This window comes from Castor canadensis, chromosome 8, assembly GCF_047511655.1.
Source record: "Castor canadensis chromosome 8, mCasCan1.hap1v2, whole genome shotgun sequence".
Lineage (NCBI taxonomy): Eukaryota > Metazoa > Chordata > Mammalia > Rodentia > Castoridae > Castor > Castor canadensis.
Window position 1 is genome coordinate 105,407,402 of NC_133393.1, and position 25,532 is coordinate 105,432,933.

Genomic DNA, 25,532 nt, shown 5'->3' on the forward strand with positions numbered 1-25,532 from the left:
TTTTCAATTTTGCCTAAGGCCAGCATGGTGGAAGGTGAAGTTCTCAGATAATTGATACCTTTAGGTTATGCTAAGTGAAGGCAGGAGATCACCAGGACCAACCAAGCCACAGTGTTTTCTTGGAGATATTAGGGTAACATGAACATCAAATACACAGATGACAATTCTGACAGGTTTCCCAAAAAAGTGATAACTGGGGTTACTACTAGGGAATGGAAATGAGGGGTCGTAGGATAGTGGGCAAGTCTACAGAGTTTGAGTTTATTCTTTACATCTTTTTCTAGAGCTTTAATTTTTTCCCATGAGAACGCATTGGTTTTACAATTATAAATTGAAAAGTCAATAAAAATCATTATTTCTTTTAGAATTTACTATATGAAAATTTTAGCTGAATAAAAATGAAAATCTAAGCAATATCTAAGGGTAGAAAGATACTACAATGGGATAAAAATGAATATGTTATTATAAGAAGATAAATCTTGCATTTGCAAATGTCATTACTCATTTTTCAATCTTCTCTACAGAATGTTGTTCAATTTTCTTAAGACATAATCGTAGTCCGGAAGCAGACCCACACTCTCAAGAACACATACCTTCAGATGAAAGCTTCTTTGCCATACTAGTCCCTATATTATTTGTTCCACACTGTTTGTGACTCAGTTTCCATTTTTCTCTCTCTTATTACCAGTTTAGACTGGCGCCTCTCTGAGTGTTTTGAATTCAAAGTCTTCAAAAGAATAATTGAGTTGTCACTGTGCAGAATAGTTATCAGGGCTTGTACCTTTGTCATAAAAGTCACCTGCATTTTGCACCTGTAGGTATGTGGAAATGCATTTGATTTTTTTTATCCTGACAGTTTCTAACATATATTTCCCACATTTAAAAATCTCAATGCTAATTCCTTTCATTTGTAGCACACTGAATCCGTCTTCATGCTCTCATAGTCCATCATTAGAATAGGGGGACTCTCTTGTTGTAATGGGAGCCTGTAATGAATGGGCTGTTTAAACCATAATTATGCATAAGGAAAGAGGATGTGCACCACGGGTATGAAGGTAATATGATTTACATCTCTTGTTTTTTTCCAACTCTCATCTGTTTCTTTAGCAACATACCTTATTTAGTTAAGAAGATACAGAGCAAATAAGGAACTGTGCTTTTACCCAAGCACTAGTCAAATGCTTTTAACAATGGTAGTTTGTTCAAGAGAAGAATTGCACAGAGCTGCAGTGATGTGGGAATTTCATCAAACAGTTTTCGAGGAGTTTCTTTTTCATCTTTTCCCATAATTTAGAAAGTACAGACTCTGGTCTGGGAAAACTGCAGATCTGACCTTATCTGGAGTACAGGGAAGACCATAGAGACTATGTAGGTGTCTTCTAGCTCTGTGGCTTTTGTCATTGTTGTCATAAGTTAACACTTGTCTGATTTCCACCCAATTTCAGCCTTCTCCCAAACCTTAAAGGAACAGTTTATTTCTGAAAAAACCCATGTAGGCAGACTTTTTGTAAGTAAAAGAATAGAATTTCCATTGAAATTATCAATGCACAGTTACTTTAAAAATTATCTCTCTCTCTTTCTCTATTTCTAATATATATATATATATATGTATGCATTTGAACCATGGGAAAGAGACTTATCAGGCATCTGAAATATGTTCTTTCCTTCTGTAGGCAAGGCTTGTGCTCTGACATGCAACATGGAAGTGGTTATTGCCAGCAGAGGCCACATTTCCACCTGTGACCATGAAAGTGCTTCTTGCCAAAAGAAGTGTGTCAATGTGTACCACTTCTGGGCTGGACTTTTAAGAAGCAGATGTGCATTTTCAAAAGTACTATACTTTTCTTTGGGATTTTACTGGATGCAGAGTAACTGAGGATTTGGGGGTGGGAGAGCCCCAAGATCTAAGAAGCCTGGATCCCTGAATCACTATGTGGGGAAAAGCCTCCTATCGATCAGGAACACCTACATCAAACTATTACACGGCACAGAAAAACTCCTTTGTTGTGTAAAGCCACTGAAATTTTGGGATCATTTATTCCATACCTTGTTAGAGGGTCAGGAAGCTTTTTTGTAAAAACCAGGTAGCAAATATTTTAGGATTTGCAGGCCACATATAGTCTTCCTACTACTATTTTTGCTTTTTCCTTCTTTTTATACTTTAAAAGTGTAAAAACTAAGGCTATAGTTTCAGGGCTCATTTCCATAGTTCGTTATGAGAGAAGATTCTCTGATCATGTAAAGTACTGGATCTCATGGTCACCAGGACTCCCAAGTTAGGATGGTGATGCCTTGCACCTTCCTTTCCACTAAGACCCTTGTCCTAATACAGAACCCAAATGTTTTGAGTTTTGAAGCCACTCAAAAGTTCCAGGAGCCAATAATAGAATGAATAAATAAATGATAGGCTATTCTGTTGCAATTATAATTAAAGTGTTGAAGAAATTCTAGTGGTATTGAAAAAATTTCATGAAAGACAATCAAATGAAAATGGCAGAATTGCACATTTTATATTCAATACAACTTAATTTGTCTAAAAACAAAGATGAAGGAAATACACTAAGACATTATCCTTAGTATGCCTGGGTAGTAGATTATGAATGATTAAGAAGTTGTTTTTTTGCACCACCACCAACAAATGTTGGTGAGGATGTGGGGGAAAAATGAACCCTCATACACTGCTGGTAGGAATGTAAGCTAGTACAACCGCTCTGGAAAACAACATGGAGGCTTCTTGAAAAACTAAACATAGATCTGCCGTATGATCCAGCAATCCCACTCCTGTGGATACACCCAAAGGAATGCGACTCAGCTTACTGCAGAGGCACCTGCACACCCATGTTTTACTGCAGTGCTATTCACAATAGCCAAGTTATGGAAACAGCCAAGATGCCCCACTACTGACGAATGGATTAAGAAAATATGGTATTTATACACAATGGAATTTTACTCAGCCATGAAGAAGAATGAAATGTTGTCATTTGCAAGTAAATGAATGGAACTGGAGAACATCATCTTAAACAAAGTTAGCCAAGCTTAGAAAGTCAAAAATTGTATGTTCTCCCTCATATGTGGACTTTAGATTTCAAATGCAGTAATATTATACGGGTCCCACGCTAAGGGGAGGACATATACAGGAGGAATAGGGAAAGGTAGGAAACCCAAAACTTGAAAGTGTTTGATGTGCCCACTGCAGAGGAGCTAATATAGTAACCTTAAAACCACAGAGGTCACTATGGGTAGGTGACCAGGAAGTAGTGAGAGGTCTGGTAGAGATGAATCAATTTGGGTTGTAATACACGTGCATGAAAGCAATGCTAGGAATCTCTCTGTATAGCTATCCTTATCTCAAACTAGCAAAAATGGTATGTCTTTCTCATTATTGTTTATGTTTTCTCTTCAACAAAATTGGAGAAGAGGGCAGAACAGGTTCTGCCTAGAAGCAAGGGGGCTAGGGGGAGAGAGAAGGGGCGGGGAGAGGGGGGAGAAATGGCCCAAACAATGTATGCACATATGAATAAATGAATAAAAAATTGTTTTTTGTATTTTGGGAATGTGTACAAATGACCATGCATTTTTAAAAAATGACCATGAAATTGCAGGGAGGGAGATGAAGGTGAATGATGGACAAGGTGAATTCAACTATGATACATTGTAAGAACTTTTGTAAATGTCACATTGTATTCCTAGTACAACAATAATATGGTGACAAAAAAAAAAGACCCAAAAATTTAAAAGTATTCCTTCCTACAAAGTCTTGGGAGAATCCCAGTGTGCAGAGCAAGTTCCCAGCCCAAGTTCTGCCCTCTAAGGGCTTCTGTTCAGAGAGGAACTTAAGTGATCCTCAGCCCTGTGATCATAACAGGAGCAGGAAAGGAAAGAGGAAAGCAAATGACAAAGATGTGAGTACAACCCTTCATAAGATCTGATCTGAGGAAATTGTTTTGGTGTAATCTGTTTCCACTGTACCTGTAAGTAGTCAGCTTGTTTCAGATCCAGAGTCTTCTCAAAGTACACTCTCTATGCACTCTGTATATTTGTCATGCCTTCTTTTTGCTCCAAAGAAGCAAAAAAGCTTTCAGGCAAAGGCCGTGCCTTTTCTTTTGTCCTCATCCCCTCACTCCCTATTGAGGTCAGAGCAGATGCTTCCTACACTCTGCTCAAGCTCTGTCCCTGCAACCCAGCCCTGTGCTGCCTCTATCTTTCTGCAGTGACTGTTGTGGGCTGTTCTGTGACTCTCCCCACATTGTTCATCATTGTGCATGTGGTCCCTAAAAATGTTTATTGGTTCTCTTCTGGCACACGAGTAAGCACAGCATTCAATCACTGGCCAGATAAGAAATTGTCCCTCTGCTTTGTGAAATTGCTGTATTACTGTAAGTACCAGGGGCATGAGAGGACACCAGGTTGAAAGGCCTCTTCTGTCTTAGAACTGGCTTTCCACTGTGAGATAGTAAGCAAGTACAGATAAGCAACAATGTTGAGCAGTGACAAGTGCCATAAAGGAAAATAAGGCTGAGGAAGGGGATAGGGACCAGGGATGAAAGATGTCTTTAGATAGGCTTGCAGAGAAGGCTTCTCTGGGAAAGGTTGTTTTTTAGCAGAAGATATGATGAACCGAGGGAGAGAGCTACAGGAAGTGTGGGGACGAGTGTGCTGGCAAGGGAACAGTAAGCACAAAGGTCCTGAGTCAGGAACAAGCTTGAGTCCTGTCCTCAAGCTGCTTGTGTTGTAGCAAAAGAGATAGATCAGTAAAAAGGTAATTGCAACATTGTGTGTTAGACATTTATCACTTAGCATTTATAACTAACATTTATAAATATAGGTTTTGTGTCCCCGATAGAAAATAAGGGCAAACACAACAAGGGGATTGGACTATGAGCACATGATAAAAGCGAGAGCACACAAGGGAGGGGTGAGGATAGGTAAGACACCTAAAAAACTAGCTAGCATTTGTTGCCCTTAATGCAGAGAAACTAAAGCAGATACCTTAAAGCAACTGAGGCCAATAGGAAAAGGGGACCAGGAACTAGAGAAAAGGTTAGATTAAAAAGAATTAACCTAGAAGGTAACACCCATGCACAGGAAATCAATGTGAGTCAATGCCCTGTATAGCTATCCTTATCTCAACCAGCAAAACCCCTTGTTCCTTCCTATTATTGCTTATACTCTCTCTACAACAAAATTAGAGATAAGGGCAAAATAGTTTCTGCTGGGTATTGAGGGGGGGAGTGGGAGGGGGTGGAGTGGGTGGTAAGGGAGGGGGTGGGGGCAGGGGGGAGAAATAAACCAAGCCTTGTATGCACATATGAATAATAAAAGAAAAATGAAAAAAAAAAAAAAGAAAATAAGCAACATGAGGGCAGAGGCTTTTTTTTTTCTTTTCTCATTACAGTATTTGAAGGACCTACTATAGCTATGGGCTCACAGAAGATGCTCAACATTGTGTGAACAGAGGAAAGAACACCAGCTTTGTCTCTCTGTTCTCAGTTCAGCTATCTGGAGGCAGCCAGTGTTATTATGCCCTAGGAGGAGTGTGCTGTTTAAACAGATCACCACCCTTACCCACAGAGGTTTGCCTATGGAGGCGCAGGTGGATGTCTGTGTGTCTCAACTTTGGGGATCTGCTTGCCAGGAGGTGGTGTGGTTTGCCAGAATGTGTGATGCTGTCCACCAGGCATCACATTGGCTGTGATTGACAATGGTCCACCTAGGCTTGTAGGGACCCTGGTACCCTTCTTGACCATGACCTATGGTTTGGAAGCGTCTCCCAAAGGTCTATGTGTTGAAGGTTTGGTCCCTAGCCTGTGGTGCTATTGAGAAATGGGGTCTAAGAGAAGGAAGTTAGGTCATTGGGGGCATACAGTTGAAGGCAATGTTGGTGCCCCTACCCTTTTCCAGGCTCTTTTTGCCTTACAGCCCCCATGAGGTAAGGAGCTTTGCTCCATCAAGTGCTCCCTACAGTGATGTTCTGCCTAATCACTGGCCCAAGATGAATGGAGTCAACACACCATAAACTGAAAATTCTAAAACCATGAGCCAAAACAAACCTTTCCTATTTTGAGTTGCTCTATCTCAGGTATTTTGCCCCAGTGACAAATCAGGACAAAACAAGTGACTACAAACTTTGTAGATTGCATTTAAGCTTCTGTGAGGACTTGGCATTCAGGAAAACATACACCTACTGCCCATGCATTAGGCCTAGTCCTTCAGTTTGTGGCCCTGTCTTGATAGGCCATAGATCTGGCAACAGATATCATGTCTGACTGTGAATGTGCAAAATCACAGCTTCAGACAGTCCTTGGAGCCATACGGGTTGGAGTCTTTGCTTTGGGGTGGGATCCATACATAATCCTTGAGCAGGAGCCTGACAAAGCCCAAGTAACAGAGACAGGGACCTGTTTCCCATCTCAGAAAAGATGTGAATTTCAGCAGTGCTCAAGTAACAAATCATCCACACAGAGTATCTGGGGAGTCAAACTGAATTTTCCATCATTTCTCTTGTAGACAAACAAGGCCTAAATTTTATACTTGGGGAATTTACAATTTTATAAGCATCCGGCAGGGAAGAAATTAATAATTACTGAATCTCTATTATCCTTGATACATTAATTATAATATTATCATCCAGAGAGTTTAAATGTCTCCAAGGCCACACAGCTACTAAGAGAGTGGTTATTTAATTAGTTTTAGTAAATTAGATCAGGATTCCTTGCCTCCACACAAATCTCCCCAAAAGATGGTTTAATTCTGATGCCTACAAGTTCCCACTTAGGCTTCATTCTGGCCCTGAAGTAGTCTCTTGGTTAAAATTGCTTCATCTTTAGATTCCGAGAACCTACCACAAAGCCTGGCACATCATAAGCTCAGCAAATGTTTGTTAATAAATAGAAGCAAAAAACGTAACTAGTCATTAATACTTCATGTGAATTAAAGTTGTTTATTGACTATTTTTCCTTAACATGGGGATAGAATGTTCACCAATTATAAAAATTACCATGGCTTTCCCATCTGTCTTAACAACTGAATTCTCCTATTTGCTTAGTCCAAACTCTCTGGAATCATCTTCACTTCTCTTTTACCTTATACCCAATATGCCATCTACCTGCAAGAGATGTGTGATATGACCAATTCTTGCCACCACCCTGGTGCAAGCCATAATTGGCTCCTGCCTGGATCATAGCAACAGCTTCCTAGCTGTCCTTGGGGATCTGCCCTGGCCGCCTCCAGTGCAGTCCCCAAACATCAGCCAGAGTGAATCCTATAAAACACAAATCAGATCACATGAGTCCTACACTACCTGCGCACTCCCTGCCCCCATCTCTTACTGCTCTCTCTTCCCTCCTAAATATTTTTGACTGAATAAAGAGAATTGTTGGACACTGTAATTTTCAATGTCTAGATCCCATGTAATCATTAGTTTATGAAGATTAACTTTGCTATGTGCTATAGTTACATCTAATTCTGTTTTCAACTCTGACGGCACATAGGAACTTCCGGAGAGCTTTAAGGAGACTCCTGTGTGTAGGTTTCATCTCTAAAAATCCTAATCCAGTTGTTCCTGCGGAGTGTGGCATTGTTGGGTGCCAGTATTTTCATTAATCTGTTTTATTAGCTGGGCTTGGTGCACGCCTGTAATCCCAGCACTTTGGAGGTAGGGGCAGGAGGATCGTGAGTTTGAAGTCATCCTGATCTACGTAGTGAAGCCCCGACTCAAAAAAAAAACAAAAACAAAAAAACCAACAAGGCCTGGGGATGTAGCTCAGTGGTAGAGCACTTGCCTAGCACTTATGTAAAGCCCTGGATTCAATCTCCAGCACCACAAAACAAGTCAAAACAAAACAACTCCTCACTGCTTTATTGAAGTATAATTAATATAAAAATTGCACAATGAGTTTGGGCATATGCAAACAGCCATGTGATCATCACAATTGAAGTAATAAACGTATTTATCATCTCCAGAGGTTTCCTTGTGCCTTTTTTTTCTGTAAGAACACTTGGCATGAGACCTACCTCTTAATAATTTTAAACCACTTTATTGACATACGATTGACATATAAAAAGCTATAGATATTTCAAGCATATAACGTGGGCATCAGTATTTTTTTAGAATGTTCCCAGGGGCTTCTTTCTAATGTGCAGTTGGAACTGAGAAGCACTTATTTAATCCTTGTAAAATAACCTCCTGAAATACATATTGGTAACCCCATTTTGAGCTCTGGAATGACAGAGACTTCATGTGTCTTTTTCAAGGTTATGGCTTTAGTACCTAGCACACAGCTTGGTGTAAGATTATTATTTAATAAATACTTGGTGTGTGAATGAGGAGACTGAAGTCTCATAACTTGCCAAAAGTTACACACCTAGTAAGTGACAAGAGTTCTAGCCCACCTCTGACTCCAAAACCAACACTTGTAGCCATTATACTGTCTTGCACGACCTTTATCCTGAGAAAAGGTTGGTAGAAGATAAGGTAGGTGACACTGAAGACAGATCTTTCTTATTTCACAACTGCTAGAGTTTTGACAGAAGTAATTTTTTTTTTTAAAGATCAGTTAGAATTGACATTGAAGATGTTCCAGGGACATCTGGTGAGACCCTATCTTTCAGGATGTCTTAAAGGAGAGAGCTAGTAATTTTGTTTCCCCTGGACTGAACTGACTCATACTATATTTTAGGGCAAAACCAAAAACTTTCTGTTAAAATTCTATTTTGTAGTAATTGAACCAGAAGTTATTTCTAAAACAGCATAAATCTATGTTTCCTGAGATGAGAAAGTACGCCACAAACCACAAGTTGACATTTCATATATTATAATGTGGTTAGCTTGTGCTTTGAAACTTTTATCTTAATGATAGATACTTTCTGTTACATTGTGCGTATGGGTACAGGAGTGTGGATGTTTGTGTGAAAGAAAGAAAAAAATTGAGAGAAAAAAGTTGAAAAAGCATGACATCAAGAACTAAACAGTGTAATTAATATTCAAGTACCTTTTGTGACAGACTGGATATTTTTGTCCTCCCCCTCCAAATTTTTATGTAGAAGTCCTAAGTTCCAGTGTGGTTGACTTTGCACATGGAGCATTTAGGGACATAAAAGGTTAACTGAGGTCATAAGGGTGGGCCTTGATCCCAAAAGACAATATACATCTTGCCCCAAAGAATTAGTAGTCTTAGACGATTCAGTATGCAGCTTGCTCCCTTTCCCCAATGTCCGTATGCAAAGGAAAGGCCATGTAAAGTCACAGTATGAAGGTGGCTGTCTACAAGCCAATCAGAAACCAAATCAGCCAGAACTTTGGTGTTGGGCTTCTAAACCTCTAAACTTTGAGAAAGTAAATTGGTGCTACTTTAGCCACCTAGCCTGCAGTGTATAGTATGACAGTCCTACAGACTAACACACTTTTGAAGAGGCTAGGTAGCTATAAAAACATAAAACATAATTTTTGTGTTAAAATTGCCAGGCTCTAATACTGTGCCTGAGAATTTTAACTGGAGAAAATTTCAGAAACAAGTGCAGGATTTATATAAAATCTTTTTTTTTTCCTAGATTAAAAAAAAAAGCAGATTAGTACCATCTATAACTTAACCTATCTGAATGGGGTTAGAATACTGCAGAAAAATAACAATTTAGCAGGCCCATGGGAAAACTGTGGGTGGAATTGCTCCCACGCACAGAGATGTGGATTTGGTAGGTCAAGAGGATTTTGAATAATTGGTTTAAAATAATTAATGTAGTACTTTTGTTCTCAGTTAATGTAATATCATCTGCCAAAACTTCTTCAGGTTCTTTAACTTTGTTAATTTACTAGACTTTCAACCTTCTTTTGGATATGTTGTTTTCCTTTTGCAGTCCTGCCCAAATCTGAGTTTCCAAGCTTTTATTTATTTATTTATTTATTTTATATTTGGGAATCAGTTTAAAATAATGGTTAAGAACTCAGATTTTGGGGGATTTTTACTTTTGGGAAAGATGGAGGAAGAATGAGAAAGGACTTGGAAGACTTTCTCTCCCAAGGAAAAAGCAAGAAAATTCTAAAAAAAAAAAGTGTTTTCTGTAGGGCTAAGGAAGGCTGGTGTTCACACAAGGACGCCTTGATTAACTGGATTCCAGAGAGAAAAAGCCCTTTATAAATGAACAGAGTCAAGGCAGCTTCTATGTCTGGGGCAGCTTCCTGGTCCGATAAAAAAGCCTAACGGGGTCAAGGGGAAATGAGCAGGGCCTACGGCCAAGTAGGGCTGTCAGGATAAATTAGAGTTGAAAAAACCCTAGATGATGGGACAGATTACAGGGCTCAGCAGTCCTTCCTCCTGTCTCCCCCAACTATGAGTTTTGCTAAGAAAGTCACAGTGAAGGAAGGACTGGTAAGCAGAGAGAAACTGCTTAGTCCTATGCATTCCTGTGGTGTTTGAATTCCAAAGCTTTTCCTGGAGATGAATTAAAAAATGAACAAAAAAAATGTATGAAACTGTAGCTGAGCTTCTCCCAGTTCAGCTACAAGAAACATAAAAAGCCTGTGACTTGAGAGGTTGAGAATTCGGATAATCACACGTGATTTCAACCTGATTAAAGTTATAACCCAGACTCAACTCTACTTGACTATAAAAGAAATATTAATGATCAGCTCCTTACATAATTGCCAGAGAGAGAAAAGGGTAGTACTCTGTGATGAAAAATAAATAACAAAACAAAACTAAATATTATACTTCATCCACCACTGTGAGTTACGAAACATAGTAATAAAAATGGGATAGCAATGGAAAAATGGGACTTATAATTAAAAGGAAAGGTAGTCAATAGAAATAGACACATAGATATGTATATATGTATAAACCTTATATAATAAATATATATTACATTTAACTTTGTTGTAAAGTGGTATAATGGGCAAAAATATTGGGTATTTCAGAACAGAAATGAAAACCTGAAAAAAAAAAGAAGAAAATAGAAATTCTAGAACTGGAAAATACAATGTCTGAACCAAACAGTCATTAGATGGGCTGAACATTAAACACTGCAGAAGTAAGGATCAGTGAACTCCAAGACATACAACTGATATATCTGTAATTAATATCAGGTAAAGTAGACGTGGACCACGTACTTTCTGAGCAAGAAGTACTACTGAGTGAAACAAGGACATTTCATATTGTAAAGGGGAAAATCAAAAAGACAATAATTCTAAACATATATTTTGCTTCAAAATACATGAAGCAAAAAATGGACAGAAGTAGACAAATCCAAAATTATGGTTAAGGGTCATAATATACTACTCCCTCAATAACTGATGGACAAAATAAAAAAAATATGTAAAAGTATGAACCACACTGTCAATAGTCTTAACTTGACATTTGTAAAATACTATACTAAATAACTATGTAATACTTACGGTTTTCAATACTTATTATTTTCAAGTGTGCTCAGAATATTTATAAGCTAGAACACATGCCGAACCATGAAAAAAACAGAGTTCAAAAGACAGAATTTGTACAGAGTATGTTCTTGGAACATAATAGAAAACAATAACAAAAAGACATCTAGAAAAACTGCCAACTATTTGGAAATTAAACAACAAACTTCAAAGAAGGAAACACAAAAAGAAGCAAACATTTTTAGCAGAATTATGATGAACACACAGCATATCACAATTTGCTGGATGCAGTAAGGTGGTGCTTAAAGGCAAATTTATAGCTTTAAATTCTAATATTAGAAAATAAAAAAAGGTTTAGAATCCATGCTCTCATCTTCTACCTCAAGGAACTACGAAAAGGAAAAGCAAATTAAATACAAAGTGAATAGAAGGAAAGAAATAATAAAGAATACAAATGAACATTATAAAAAAAATGAAGAGTCAACAAAGCCAACAGTTGATTCATTAAGAAAAATTGATAAAAATGTGCAAACATAAACTTATAAGATAAATTTATTAAAAATGTGATCAAGGAAAAGAGAAAAAATACAAATTACCAATATCAAGAGTGGTAGAGAGGTATTGCTAGGGATTCTATGGTTTAAAATAATAGCAAGAGAATATTATAATCAGTGTTGTGCCAATAAGTTCAATAACTTAACTGAGATGAACAAACTCCATGAAAAACACAAATTAACAAAGCTGACAAAAATAAATAGGATATTTGAATAGCTCTATATCTGTCACAGAAATTATATTCAAAGTTTAAAAGTCTCCTATCAAGACAATTTCAGGCCCATATGGTTTAGCTGTTGAATTCTCCCAAATAGTTAAGGAAGAAATAATGCAAACTCCATAAAACTTATAAACATTAGAAATTGTTACTATTACCAATATGGTTTTCTTAAGTCTTCTGTCTTGTTTCTCAGCCTCTATTTTAAAAAAAACAGAATAGGATTTTCATAGTCTTCTAGAAAAAGTCTGAATTTAATGAAAGATTACCTTATAAATCCTACCTTTCCTATTGGTGTTCCTTTGAGTTAGAATGATACGTTGTGATGTTAGTAAAAATACCTTACACTGCTATTGCATTTGAATTCAGTATTTTCTTCTACTTCTTTCTTTTTTTGGTGAACCTGGGGTTTGAACTTGAGTTAGGCAGGCACTCTACTACTTGAGCCATGTCCCCAGCTCTTTTTGCTTTAGGTATTTTTCAAATAGGTTCTCCCATTTATGCCTGAGATGGCCTGGATTTTGATCCCCCTATTTATGCTTCCTGAATAGTTACGATGACAGGCACTTGTCATCACACCCAGCTTCTACTGGTTGAGATGTGGTCTCTTGAACTTTTTGCCTGGGATGATCTCAAATTGTGGTCCTCATGATCTCTGGCTCCCAAACAGTTAGGATCACAGGAGTTAGCCACTGCGGTTTTTTTTGTTTTTGTTTTTGTTTTTTTGAGATAGGGTCTCACTATGTAGCCCAGGCAGGCCTAGAACTTGAGATTCCTGCCTCTGTTTCCTACATGCTGGGACTTGAAAATATGTCTACCATGTGGTCAAAACTTTTCAAAGTTCTATCATGCCTGGTTTTCTGGTGATCTTTTAATAACATCCAAAATTTTATTTACTTGTTTCTTCAGTACTTTTCTGTAAGTCTTTTCTGGAGCTAACAACAAATTGTTTAGATAATATGTTTCCTACCTTAATTTAGTTTCATGGGATAGGTTCCAATTAAAATTTGTATAGTAAGTAAGAAACTTATGAACAATCACAATAATGGCTGGAAGGATCCTGCCTTTTTATTTTGTCCTGCCTCAGAAATACTAAGACCAATTAGACTATATCTTTCAGATGAATTCTTTATTTCTTCTGTTTGATGTAGCTCCAGCCACTTCAAACACAGGAGGTATCCAAACTTCTTTAAATTGAAATGATTGAGGCTGTACTTTTCAGAGACCCAGGAAACAGATTTGTAAAATGTTTTCAAACTAGCTGAAAGCAACTGGTGGGCAGCATATATGAATAAGTAAGTGTGATGAAATGCTGTATTGTTTACTTGAAATTTGTTGAGAGCACAGATTTTAAGTGTCCTCACCACAAACACATACACAAATAGCAACAGTGGATGTAGTAAAATGTGATAATTTGTGACAATCAGAACACAATGCGTAGATACATCAAATCACATTGTATACTTTGAATGTAAACATATATATAATATATAACTTTTATTTATCAGTTATTTTAAATATAAAATAGGAAAAAAGCGTAGTACAGATAAAAAAGGGGAATGAACGTTAAGTAAGGAATAGAAGATAAATCTCCAAATAGATGAATGTTATTGTTATTTTTCTTATTATGTATGTAATCAGTAAATGTCCTGTCCTTGAAAGGTATCTGTTTCCATCCTCTTTGACTTGAAAACAGGTATGAACTCTATTCTCAATCATTTAAAAACATCTCCTACTATCAAGCCAGATAGTAAGCCATATTCATTTTGCTGAGTACTTTCCAAGGGACGAGGGTAATTGACATTGTCCTGCACAATGTTATTTTACTTCAGGATTATTCCACGCCAAAAATCCCTTTTAGACATTTCTCTTTTTCAATTTCTCAAAACATGAAGTAAAGTTGGGCACATTTCTGCTCTTCTTCTAGGCATCATTTAGGTTTTATGCTGAAGTTTCCCTCATAATGGAACTGCACCACCCTCTTTCTGCTCCTCCACCTTCATCAGTCTTTCTTCTGAAGAGCAACTTAGTTCTACTTAGTAACTACAAAATTGTTTGCCTATATCCAAAGCCCAGTACTATCTTAAATAGAAAAAAGTCTATTCTTACATAGTGTATTGATATGATTAATTAAAAAAAAATTTGTTGCCTCATCTAGAATTACCTACATTGCTTCTTTAGTTATATAAAGCAAGATACAGTAACATCAGCTTAGAGGAGTAGGGTTGGTTGATGTGATATCCATCTTAATGACTTTGTTATACTCATGATTGCCTTTAATTACACACATCATGACTCAGAGTCATGGAGCATCCAAAGGGGCTCTGAAGTTCTGTCTCTGCCCTTCTCCTTAGTACATATAATATTTAGCTTCATCTTTTTAATTTTCCTGGATATATTCAGTATTGTACCTAATCCAAAAGTAAAGGAAGGATAAGAATAGTTTGGGAAAAAATGGCAGAAGTAATGAAGGGACATTGATGATAAACAATTCTGATAAACAGAATCCAGGGTCTTTGAAACCCTTACTATACTTCTAGCTCTATAAAGTTAATACAACCAGATATTAACTCAGCTCATTTCTAGTTCAGAAGGGTAGGATGCCTTTCTAGTTGTCTCTTAAGGAGTAAATCTCCTATAGCACTTCTGACCTCACGGTCACCTCAAAGGGTTCATCCATCTGGGCTGAACCCAGATGGATGGGTTGAAGTGTGCAATGAATGTGAGGTAATGTTGAGTAGGAGCTATTGTGTTAATGGGACAGTGGGGTGTGTGTGTGTGTGTGTGTGTGTGTGTGTGTGTGTGTTTATGAGTGTTTTTTAAATGACTGATTGAGCTGGAGTCTGAAGAGAAGGAAGAATGAAGAAAGGAGGGTAAGATGGGTGGTGGACAGTAAGTATTTCTCAGGTGTGGGGAGTGGAGGAAGGAGAGATTGAGCACCTTTCTAGACTCCATGACTGAGTTCATTTTATGTTGTATTAGCAAACCAAGCTCAAGATTTCTTAAACAGAAGGGTTTTCATTACTGCACAGTTAAGAGAATAGGCCTCGCAGTAAGACTGCTTGCGTTTGGATTCTTGTGATCCTAAGTTACTTAATCTTGGTGTCTCAGTTTCTTCCTTCCAATTAAATCCATTCATTTAAATTAAATTAAACTAATTTAATTAATCAACGTAAAGCACAAAGAAAAGTGCTTGACTTCTGGTAAGCTTTCAATAAGTTTTAACTCTTATTTGTTATTATTATTTTAGGAAAACCTCCATCCCAAACCTTTCAGAAGTTCACCAGGCAAACGAAAATAGTAAGATTCCTAACTTTGTTATAGTTTGATGCACTTGGCATTTAAAATCACTGTGTGCATAGTGTTAACGCTGCCATTTGTTACAGAAAATTATGCGCATGCTTGTGAATTACAGTGCTCTCATATAAAATGCTGAGCCTTCTGTGTGTGTGTCACTTTAATCATACAACAAGCTTACAAAAATATTTAAGTGCAAATTATGATGATGACTAAGCACAGAAAAGAGGCCGTTACCGAAACCTGAGCCAGACTGACTGTATAGGCTGAGTAATTGGACAGTGGAGTACAAAATGCTTGAGGACCAGGCGGCTGCTAATTTATATTCTATGCAATTCAAATGCTCTCCACGCTGGAATGCCCAAATACAGTTGGACGTTATCCTTGTGGCTTTTGGGGGTAACTACATTTTGTCAGCTGCAGATTGAGGAGACAAAAACTTTTCTCAGGCTGCTGGTTAACGTATGGTTGTTTTAATCCCTTAGACCAAACTACGGAGGAGAGAAAAAGCCCAGGCCAAAACCAGAGGAAAAGAAAGAAAGAGAAAATGGTAGAAAGAGTAATACTCATGAAATGCTTTCTGTCAGTCAAACACTTTCTAAGAATTGACAATAACTGTCTTTATATCAACTCGGTGGGAACCATACCATCACCCTCATGTGTAATAGGCATTGCTGGGTGTCTATGTAACAACTCTTTTCTTCCTTCCCTTCCTCCTTCCCTTCTCACTCCTTCCTTCCCTCTCTTCCTTTCCTCCATCCCTTTCCCTTCCTTCTCTCTCCTTCCTTCCTTCTTTTCTATCACCCTTCTCTCTCCCTCTACCCCTTCCTTCCTTTCTTTTTTCTTTGCCTGCTGATAGAGCTTCATTTTTTTGAGGGTTCATCTCCTAAATGTGACTTTGGTCTCTTACATGACTCCATTCTTCCAACTATCCTTAACAGTGATTGTCTGGACATGAACAAAAGAAAGTTCTAGTCAAGGAAAGGTGTTGAGAAGACACTGGGAAGCTTCTGAGAAAGACTTCTTTATTCTTTAAAAAAGGAAGTCTGAAAGAGACAGGCAGCTGTACATCTTTGTGCTGGTGCAGGATGCGGGACGGTGTGAGACCTATTGTGAGAGGAGCCAGCTTGAGGGCCAAGTAGACACACTGAAGTGACTTCATTTTTGGATGTTAGAGCATGTTTAATCCTTTGGGGGTGGTTGCTCTATTGCTTATAGAAAAGGCATCTTAACTTATATTCCATTTTACAGATTATGAACAAATTGAAGTATAGGAAGGTTAGAGCAGGCTGTGCTGTTAGCATGAAGACGTGCTGCTTGTATGCAACACACATGTATACTTCAGATCAATAATTTCTATCTTTGAGCTGACAATTTACTTACACTGAAGACATTGGTTCTGTTTCTATTGCTTTGGTTCTTATTTCAATATGTTCCACTTTTTCTACATTACTTTCTAATCCTTTTTTTGTTGATCTCCAGCCTGTTAAAATTTAGGATATAGCACTGTGTAGTGTAGATAGTGGTTGTAAGCTTGCAAATTTTAAAGTCCTTTATGAAGGTTGTGAAATTTGAATCAAACATTTGTGCACCCTTCAAAGTCCTCAGTGAAATATCTTTCATAAAGAACCAAGATATTTAAATACCTTTAGTTCATATATCTCATGTAGCATCTCTTGAATTTTTTTCTCTTTTAAAAAATCTCATCCTAAACATTTCTTCAATTTGAGTCTTAGTGTAACTCTCCTTTGAGACCTTGTGTGGTTGCCTTCACATCTGAATAATACAGGAAGGCATATGATCTTTTCCTCCAATATTTTGAAAATTGCTTTCTCATTCTATCCTAAAATATATCTTAATCTGTCTTTCATCTTTTTCTTTTATCTTCAGGATGAATTTTAGACAATTTTTTACTTCTGGTTTCCAATTCATTAATTCTTTCTGTAGCTGTGTAATATATGCTGCTGAATACTTTCAATGAATTTAACTATTGAGTTTTCCATTTCCAGAAATTCTGTTTTGTTCCTTTCAAAATCTGCTTGATACTTAACATCTTCCAGGTTCTGTTCTACTTATTGAAATATATTAAATAGACTTATTTGATATTGTGATTCTCATGATTCCACTATCTGAAGTCACCGAGGATCTGACTATGGTTTCTTTTGCTTATAGTCTCTTGTTTTGTAGGGTTTCAAAAATTTGTTTGTTTTTGTTTTGCTTTGTTTTTACTGGAAGCTTCTCATTTTTACAGGATGAAGTTCTCTGAGGCTTTTCCAATGTGAATTTACACTTGTTTCTATCACATAATTGAGGGCACTAAAAGTCTGGTCCCCTATAAACTAAATTCTTACTTTGAGGTTTTTAGAACATTCAGTTGGGATAAATTTGTTCTCAGTTTTACATAACTGGCTTCTTTGGGTGATTTCCCAAGGGAATTTCTTTTCTTCCCCCGCCTTCTTAGCACCAATGTTTAAAGGCAATTTTTTTTTCTGAGTATGATTTATAAACTTACATGAATGCTACATTCATAAATGTGTTTAAGATGTTTCTATTTTTTCCAAAGCTTTTATTCAAGTGGGAGCAATTAAAGTCTGAGAAAGATATTAAATTCCTATTGATAATATTATTTGATTTCACTTATAGAGGGACCCTGATGAGTTAGATCATTTTCCCCCTAAACTTTTAAGCTGTTGTGTTTGTCTTTTGGTTCAAGCATTTGTTCATCCAGAAGGCTGATCTTTGTACCAAGTTGAACTGAAGAAAATTAAAAAGAAACTATATTGACCTTCACAGAGAAATGACTGGACATTTCATGGTGCTCTACACATAGTGATGTTTAAAATTGGCAACCCAGACTCTAGGGACCAAAAGGTGGTTTATTGTTATTTTTTCCTGGACCTGAGTGAGATGACATTTTTGTGGGATTGGGACACAAATTTAAGTAAAAGGGATGGTTGCTCCTGCTCATTACTCCTGGAACAGAAAAGTAGATGAATTGACTGGAGAGGGAAGGTTCTGCCCCTACACAATGAGCATCTAGGAGGAGGAGGACTAGGAACAAATGGGCAGTACTCAGAGAAAAGGATTAGGGACAGATCTTAATTTTTAAGTTTATTTGTTTTTATTTTTAGTCTGGGCAGTCATAGCCACAATTATTTTGTACTTTATTTAATGCTCAATTTACTTAACTTATGCATTTAAACAAAAATTTATGACATACTGTGATTTTAAAAACATTTTAGAAGCACATTTAAATCTACGCTATCAAGTTGGCAGCATGGGTTTTATTAGTTTTTTCATTGTCATCCTATTATTTATTCCTTCTTAGCAGGAATGCTATACTTGTTTTGAGACTTTAATAATATTTTGATACATTTCTGGAATCTCAGGTATTTTAGAATATCCAGAGGAAAAAAGAATTCTTTTTCGGAGCAGCTGGGGTTAAAGTGGTTGTATCTTCCAAGTTCGTTCAAACCAGAGCCACTATTTTATTTACTTTATTGTCCATAGGCCCATTTTGTACTTTTATATCAAACTGACTTTTAAAGATCATGTTTTTCATTAGATTTCAGTTTTTAGTATCTGTCCCTTGAAAAGTCCTTTTAAAATTTGCTTGGCCAACAATGTACCATTTTTATGAACTATTTATCTAATAGGTGATCATCATTAAAAACTTACATTTTTCAGCTGGATGTAGATGGCTCAAGCCTTTAATTATAACTACTTGAGAGGTTGAGATGGGGAGGGTGGAATTTTTGAGGCCACCCCAAGCAAAAAAGCTCATGAGAGCCCATGTCAACCAATAGCTGGGGCTCAGTGGCACATGCCTGCCATCCCAAGTTACACAGGAGGCCGAGAGTGGGAGGATTGTGGTTCCAGGCGAGCCTGGGCAAAACCGTTCACAAGATCCCATATCAACGGGAAAAAGCTGGGTGTGGTAGTTTGCACCTATCATTCCAGCTTGGTGGTAAGAAATTTAAAAATAGAGGATCGTGGTCCAGGCTGGCCTGGGCAAAAAGCAAGATCCTATCTCCAAAATAACTGGAGCAAAAAAGGGCTGAGGTGTGGCTCAAGTGGTAGAGTGCCTGCCTAGCAAGTACAGAGATCTGAGTTCAAACCCCAGTACTGCCTAAAAAAGAAAATTATACTTTTCTATTGAAATTCTCTTATAACTTATGGAAACTTTTAGAAGTTTAATCTTCTGGGAGATGAGAAATGATTCAGCAGTTTATCATCTTGGAACCTAATAAGAATGAATGTTCTTTCTACTTGGCTTTGTGTGCTGGCCCCATGATGATTAACTGTTGGGCCAACCCTTTTTTTACCAGACAGTGAAAACATCCATTCAAGAGAGAAATGCAGAAAAAAAAAAGTGAATGTGAAAGTTAGGCTTGTATCCGATGAGTTAACTGATGGCTTAGGATATGATGTTTATTTCTTCCTTTTTGTTCTACTTTTGTCTTCACATGTCCCCCTCATTAATTTGTTTGTTCTATAATTGAGTCCCTCATTTACTGCATTCCAAATATGGGTAAGAAACTATCTTTCCCCCTTAGGCAAAGATGGTGCCAAAGAGTGACTCAAGTGCCTCATTAATTCTTCCATGCCCTAAAGTTTTCCTCCCAATAAGTAAAACAGGTTTCTACTGCTCACTATTTCTACTAAAACAAGGTGGTTCTGCTTCTACCTCTATTCATAGAAGTTCTAGAAGAACTTCTTGTGTGACCTATCAATGTAAGAAGAGTCACTATAACCAGAACATCTCTAGATTTTGTGTTTATGTTATGGATAATTTAATTTGCTGATGCCATGGTAAATGTAGAGGGTAAAATGTGATAACATTTTAAGCAAATTAGCCAAAAGCCCAAAAAATGGAAATTATGAATGTCATCTCTACTTCAGAAGGAAACATGAACTTGGATGGGAAAATATTTCTACTTACTAATTTCTAACTAGATTGCACAGGATCTAACTGAAATTTAGCATTTGTTAAATTATATAGTGTATCAGTCAGCTGCTATCACATTTTAAAAATCACAAAAATCTCAATGGTGTACATCCATCATTTCTTTCTTATGCACCTGTAGGTCAACTGCAATAGTTTCTCTGAGTTTCAGTAGGCTTCCTTATACATTGGTGGGTTGTCTAAACCCAGAGTGGGCTCAGCTGATTGATTTTGCTTTCTGCTGTGGTTTTGTAGATTAACTAGACAGTTCTGTGCCAAGTTTCTTTCACTCTCTGGAGGGAACTACACTAGAGCAGTGAAAGTTCATGACGTCTCTTAAGGCCTGAACTTAGAGCTGGTACATGTTCACTCTGCCCATATTCCTTTGGTCAACACTAGTCACATGGCCAAGTCCAAAGTCTGGGGTGGGAGAGGACATTCTGCATTTTGTGGGAAGAACTGCAAGGTCACAAAAAGTAAAAAGTATTAATACCAAGGCAACAATATGGAGACAGGGAAAAGCTCAGTGGTTGCCAAGGGATGGAGGTGGGTGGGTGAAAACTGAATAGGTGGAGAACAGAGGATTTTTAGTGCAGTGAAACTACTCTGTATGATACTACAATGAAGGTTACATGCCATTGTCTAAGCCCAAAGGATGTATAGCACCAAGAATGAACCCCAGTGTTGACTATGGACTCTGGGTGACAATGTTGGTCAGTGTAGGCTCATCAGTTGTAACAAATGTATCACCATGGTGAGGGGTGTTGATAGTGAGAGAGGCTATGTATGTTGGGAGGCTAGGAAGAATATTCTAAAGCATATCCTAAAGTTGAGTGATACCTTCCCCTCAACTTTGTTGTGAACCTAAACTGCTCTAAAAGTAAAATATTTTTTAAAAAGCAAAAAGTGTATATACAGAAGGGGTGAAATTTTAGGACAATTAATTCAGTTTACTATAGGAACATACCACAGAAATTTAGACAATATCAATGCCTTTGTCACCAATAGAAATCACAGATATACTGACATCAAATTATAGTTGTTTCAGATACCTTAAATACCTTAAATGCTCATCATTATTTGGAAATTGTGATTGTTACCAAACCCGCTGCTAAGTCCTTCTGACTAACAGGAATTCAGTGACAGTTGGCCAGCCATTGGGCAGCTTTCTGCCTAGAGGTCATTCGATCACCAAATGTTGAAGGTGACCTAGATGACTCTGTTGTTTTCCAGTATTCCCTTATCAATATATGGAAATTTGATTATCCATATGCAGACGCAGGTCAGGTAAGTATCACCACCAAAGTTTAAAGTTGCTATTCAAATTAAGACCAATAGTCTTCTCACTCTGTCTTTTTTTAAAAATAACTTTCCTATGCTTTCAATGTACTACCTTATTTTCTAGTGTATTAGTCATGAAGCACTATGTATTACTTGATATATTTCTAGTACTTTACTTACTTTATCTCAATACAAGTTTCATTTTTAATCCTTTACTTTGTACATTTTAATTTGTGATTGTGACAAGGGGTTTCTGAGGTTACAACAAAGTGCCAACGAGTTCTATGACTTTACAGAGGCTTAAGAAGCCTCTGGTCTATATCCTTACTTCTCCCTAGCTCTTCCCAGAGATGCCTTCTTTAAACAAACCCACCTGTTTTCGCTGGGCTACCCACTGTTGAGGGAAGGGCCTTGCCTACAAGTGAGCTGTTGTATTCAAGAGGACATGTTCCTACAAGGCTTGTTCCTCACTGTCCACCTTGGTGTGACACCCTCTTAAGGGAAAAGGGAATCTGGAAGAAGAGGGAATGGTAGAGGCTACCTGGTCTTCCTGCACCACCCCCCACGCAAAGATTCTCTTGCAGAGATCATCTTATAAAAGATTTGGTTTTATATTAAGGGAGGGAACCATTTTCACTTTATACTTCCACGTTGCTCTTAGTAGCTGAGTGGGGTTGGTTTTCCTGGTCAGATTTTCTTCACTATTGAACCTCCCACAGGGTAACATCACTGAGCAGTTATAATCCTCTTTATTATAGTGCTTAGACTCTCTGCCTCCAGATACCTCAAAGCAGAGGCTCCAGGCAGCACCACCACTAACTGCACAGGGCTGGCACACAGCTCAACCCCATTTGCCACCCTCTTCCTGGACTTTTCCTTGCTTCCCTCCAGAAGGGAGGATGCTAGTGCCCTGCTCATTTCTTAAAGTACTTCGTTCCCTAAGGTCTGCTGCTTGTTAACACATCACTGTATTTTCTTTCTGGGTAATATATTTAAAATGCACAGACCGTTTTAATGCAAGAAATGATCCAAATGCTAGAAGTTTTCATACGTCAAGCGAGCAGGAAGACAGCATAATATGACATAGAGCACAAGTTTTGGCATGACAGGCACTCAGTAAATGTCACTGCCACTTCTGTCCTCATGTTGAGTGCCTCCTGATTACCTAGTACTGGCACAAATATCAATGAAACTAAAACGTGAACCTTTTCTTTAAGAAGACTTTGTTTATACTGATGAGATGACTAGGAACAACCTTTCATTTTTCTGCAAATACTATGATGTTGTAGCCAGCAGTCTGACCTATATAGTGGATTTAAAATTTAGAAACAAAAGAAAAAACCAGCCAGCTCTTTGCTGTGTAGTCTATGCAATGTCAAAGCAGCAGCTGAGTTTTTTTCACTGAATCCTTCTGGGTATTGAAAAGCAGATTACATACTTTGCTTGCTGCCCAGCAACACGAAGATGGAAAACACATCTTTTGATTAATTAAAAGCAAAAGGTTGGAACTACTTACCTTTCCATTCTTTAATTAACAAAGCCCACAGGCCACATGAGGAAGTAATAACACTCATTATGTTGTGATGAAGGAGTGTGATGATGAGTTAAGTCAGATGGGACTCCAGGCATGATTCCCTTCGAGGCTTCTCCAAAATGTGCCCTGAATGTAGACAGATCCTTACTTGTTGAAGAACTCTATCTCACCAGCCGGGGCACATGCTTCTTCAGAGAGTGCATTTCCTCTTGCAAGGGAAAGAAGAGCCCTTGAAACAAAGGGTTATATTTTAATTAAGCCTCAGCATCCTTTTGGAATTTCCTTTATTGAAAGAACACCTCCTTTGATTTGTATCTGTTGGTGTTAGTCTTTGGAACCAAAAAAAAAAAAGATTGATCTCTTGCAGGCAGAACTGTCTCATCTGAATGATCAAAAGCCTTGTCAGCTGACACACACACCAACAAATGATTTTCTTATTGTCTCTTAAATCTCTCAGGAAGCATCTTTTGAAAAAGTCTCCAGTCCTTAGGCATCTCTCACCATCCTTCATGCCTGCGGGTGGTCTCAAGGAATTGGATGAAATGACAAACATTTCTGCTCCCCACCCCCCAACTTCTCCAGGGTCCTTAGCACTAACGCCCGGAGTCTGACAGGTTCCACTGCCTGTGTCACCAATGCACCACTGAAATTCGTTAGCCAAATAGCTTTGTGATCAAGGAGACAGTGAGCTTTAAAACTTATTTCCTACTTGCTCAACTATAGCAACATCCATGTGAATGTGAAAGAATGAAATAGTAGGCTCACTTTCCATTCTTGGTTTTTTGGTTTGTTTTTTTTTTTTTGGCAGTGCTGGGGTTGAACTCAGGAACTTGAACTTGTTAGGCAGGTGCTCCACCACTTGAGACACTCCACCAGCCCTCATTTTCTATTCCTAAGTCCACTCTGATGGGAACGAAAAATAAGTCAACAGCATTCATATGGGACATTGGGTGACACCCACTTTCCCTCCCCCACACTTTTTTTGAAAATTAAATCCATCATTTCCATTTTCTTTAAGAATCAGAGATGGTATTGGGGGGGGAGAGGGAGGGGGCGGAGTGCGTGGTAAGGGAGGGAGTGGGGGCAGGGGGGAGAAATGAACCAAGCCTTGTATGCACATATGAATAATAAAAGAAAAAAAAAAAAGAATCAGAGATGGTAATGGATTTTTCCCCAGAAAGAAAATAAAGACCTGTAGAAAAAACTTATTTTAATGCTTTCCTGGGAAATCATGAATTGAGCAACAACTGTTTTTTTGAAAAAGTTCAACAAACACATTTTTTTTTAATGGCCCACTGATGGAACACCTATAGAAAGAAAAGCCTTGCTTCACATGAAGGTCTTTCACTCACCAAGTTTGATTGTATAACAGAAGTTACCCTTCTTAAGTTAAATGGATGCTAAACAAATGTTTACTTAAATTTCCATTCTTGCTTTATAAGAATTGAGTGATTGAGTCTTTGCAGGAAATTTAGAAAAATATTTGTGGCTAACTTTGCCTGCCACATTGTAAGTTTTATAGCTCTTGAAATGCAATGTTAGCAGTAGAAATGACCCTTTCTATGATTATAATAGTACAAATAGTAGTGCTAATAATCTCTTTCACTGAAAAATCTCATGCTGCCACAACCTTGAACATGATCTGAATTGTACAGTCTTTTCAAACTAGCTGAAGGAAACCATCCCAGATTCCATGATGTCAGTACCAGTTTTTACCAATCGAGTTTTCCTATGGAGATGGAAGTCCTCCAAATAATCTTTCTGCTTCTTTTAGATCATGAGATAGCATGTAAGAAGCCCTGTCTCAAAAAATAGGCGGGTGGGATCTGGAACTGAAATCCCTTAATGTGAGCCTAGGCTGACACACCTTGATACAAGCTACCACTGTCTTTTGTCTAGTTTATTGGCATTGTCTCATGTCTGGTTCCCCCAAATTCACTCTGACACTTCTCTAATTCATCCTCACAAAGTGTGCAGAAGGACATTTCCAAAATGACAATCTGAGTATGTCCAGTAGTTGTGTTAGTTTAGGTCCCCTGAGAAGCACATGCTATGATAAGGATGAACTATGCCGGGGATTTATTGAGGGGAGAAGCAATGGGGAGAACCTTCAGGCAGATGCTTGTCTGGCCCTCATGAAGGAGAGAGGGAAGGGAGTAAGGTTGGGGAGGGAGAATCTCAAACTGCAGTGTTGTTTTCAGAAAATTTAATGTTCTTACTTCTAGTTTCATCTCAGGTCTCCCCCTCCTTTTGAGCTGTATTTGCACTGGTAATCTTTCAATTCTCAGAACTGTCCAAGCTGCTTCTCACCTCAGGGTCTTTCCATGCCTTATTT

General features: G+C 37.9%; 1 long non-coding RNA gene across 2 annotated transcripts in view; it reads right to left on the bottom strand.

Annotated features, from left to right (window-relative positions):
• Window positions 1-23,401, bottom strand: part of LOC141425550 (uncharacterized) — a 56,726-nt gene extending 33,325 nt beyond the window's left edge. For both annotated transcript variants that reach the window (XR_012450522.1, XR_012450523.1), the window contains exon 1: window positions 23,180-23,401. This is a non-coding gene — a long non-coding RNA (uncharacterized lncRNA). The remainder of the gene's footprint in view (window positions 1-23,179) is intronic.
• Window positions 23,402-25,532: the final 2,131 nt, after the last annotated feature.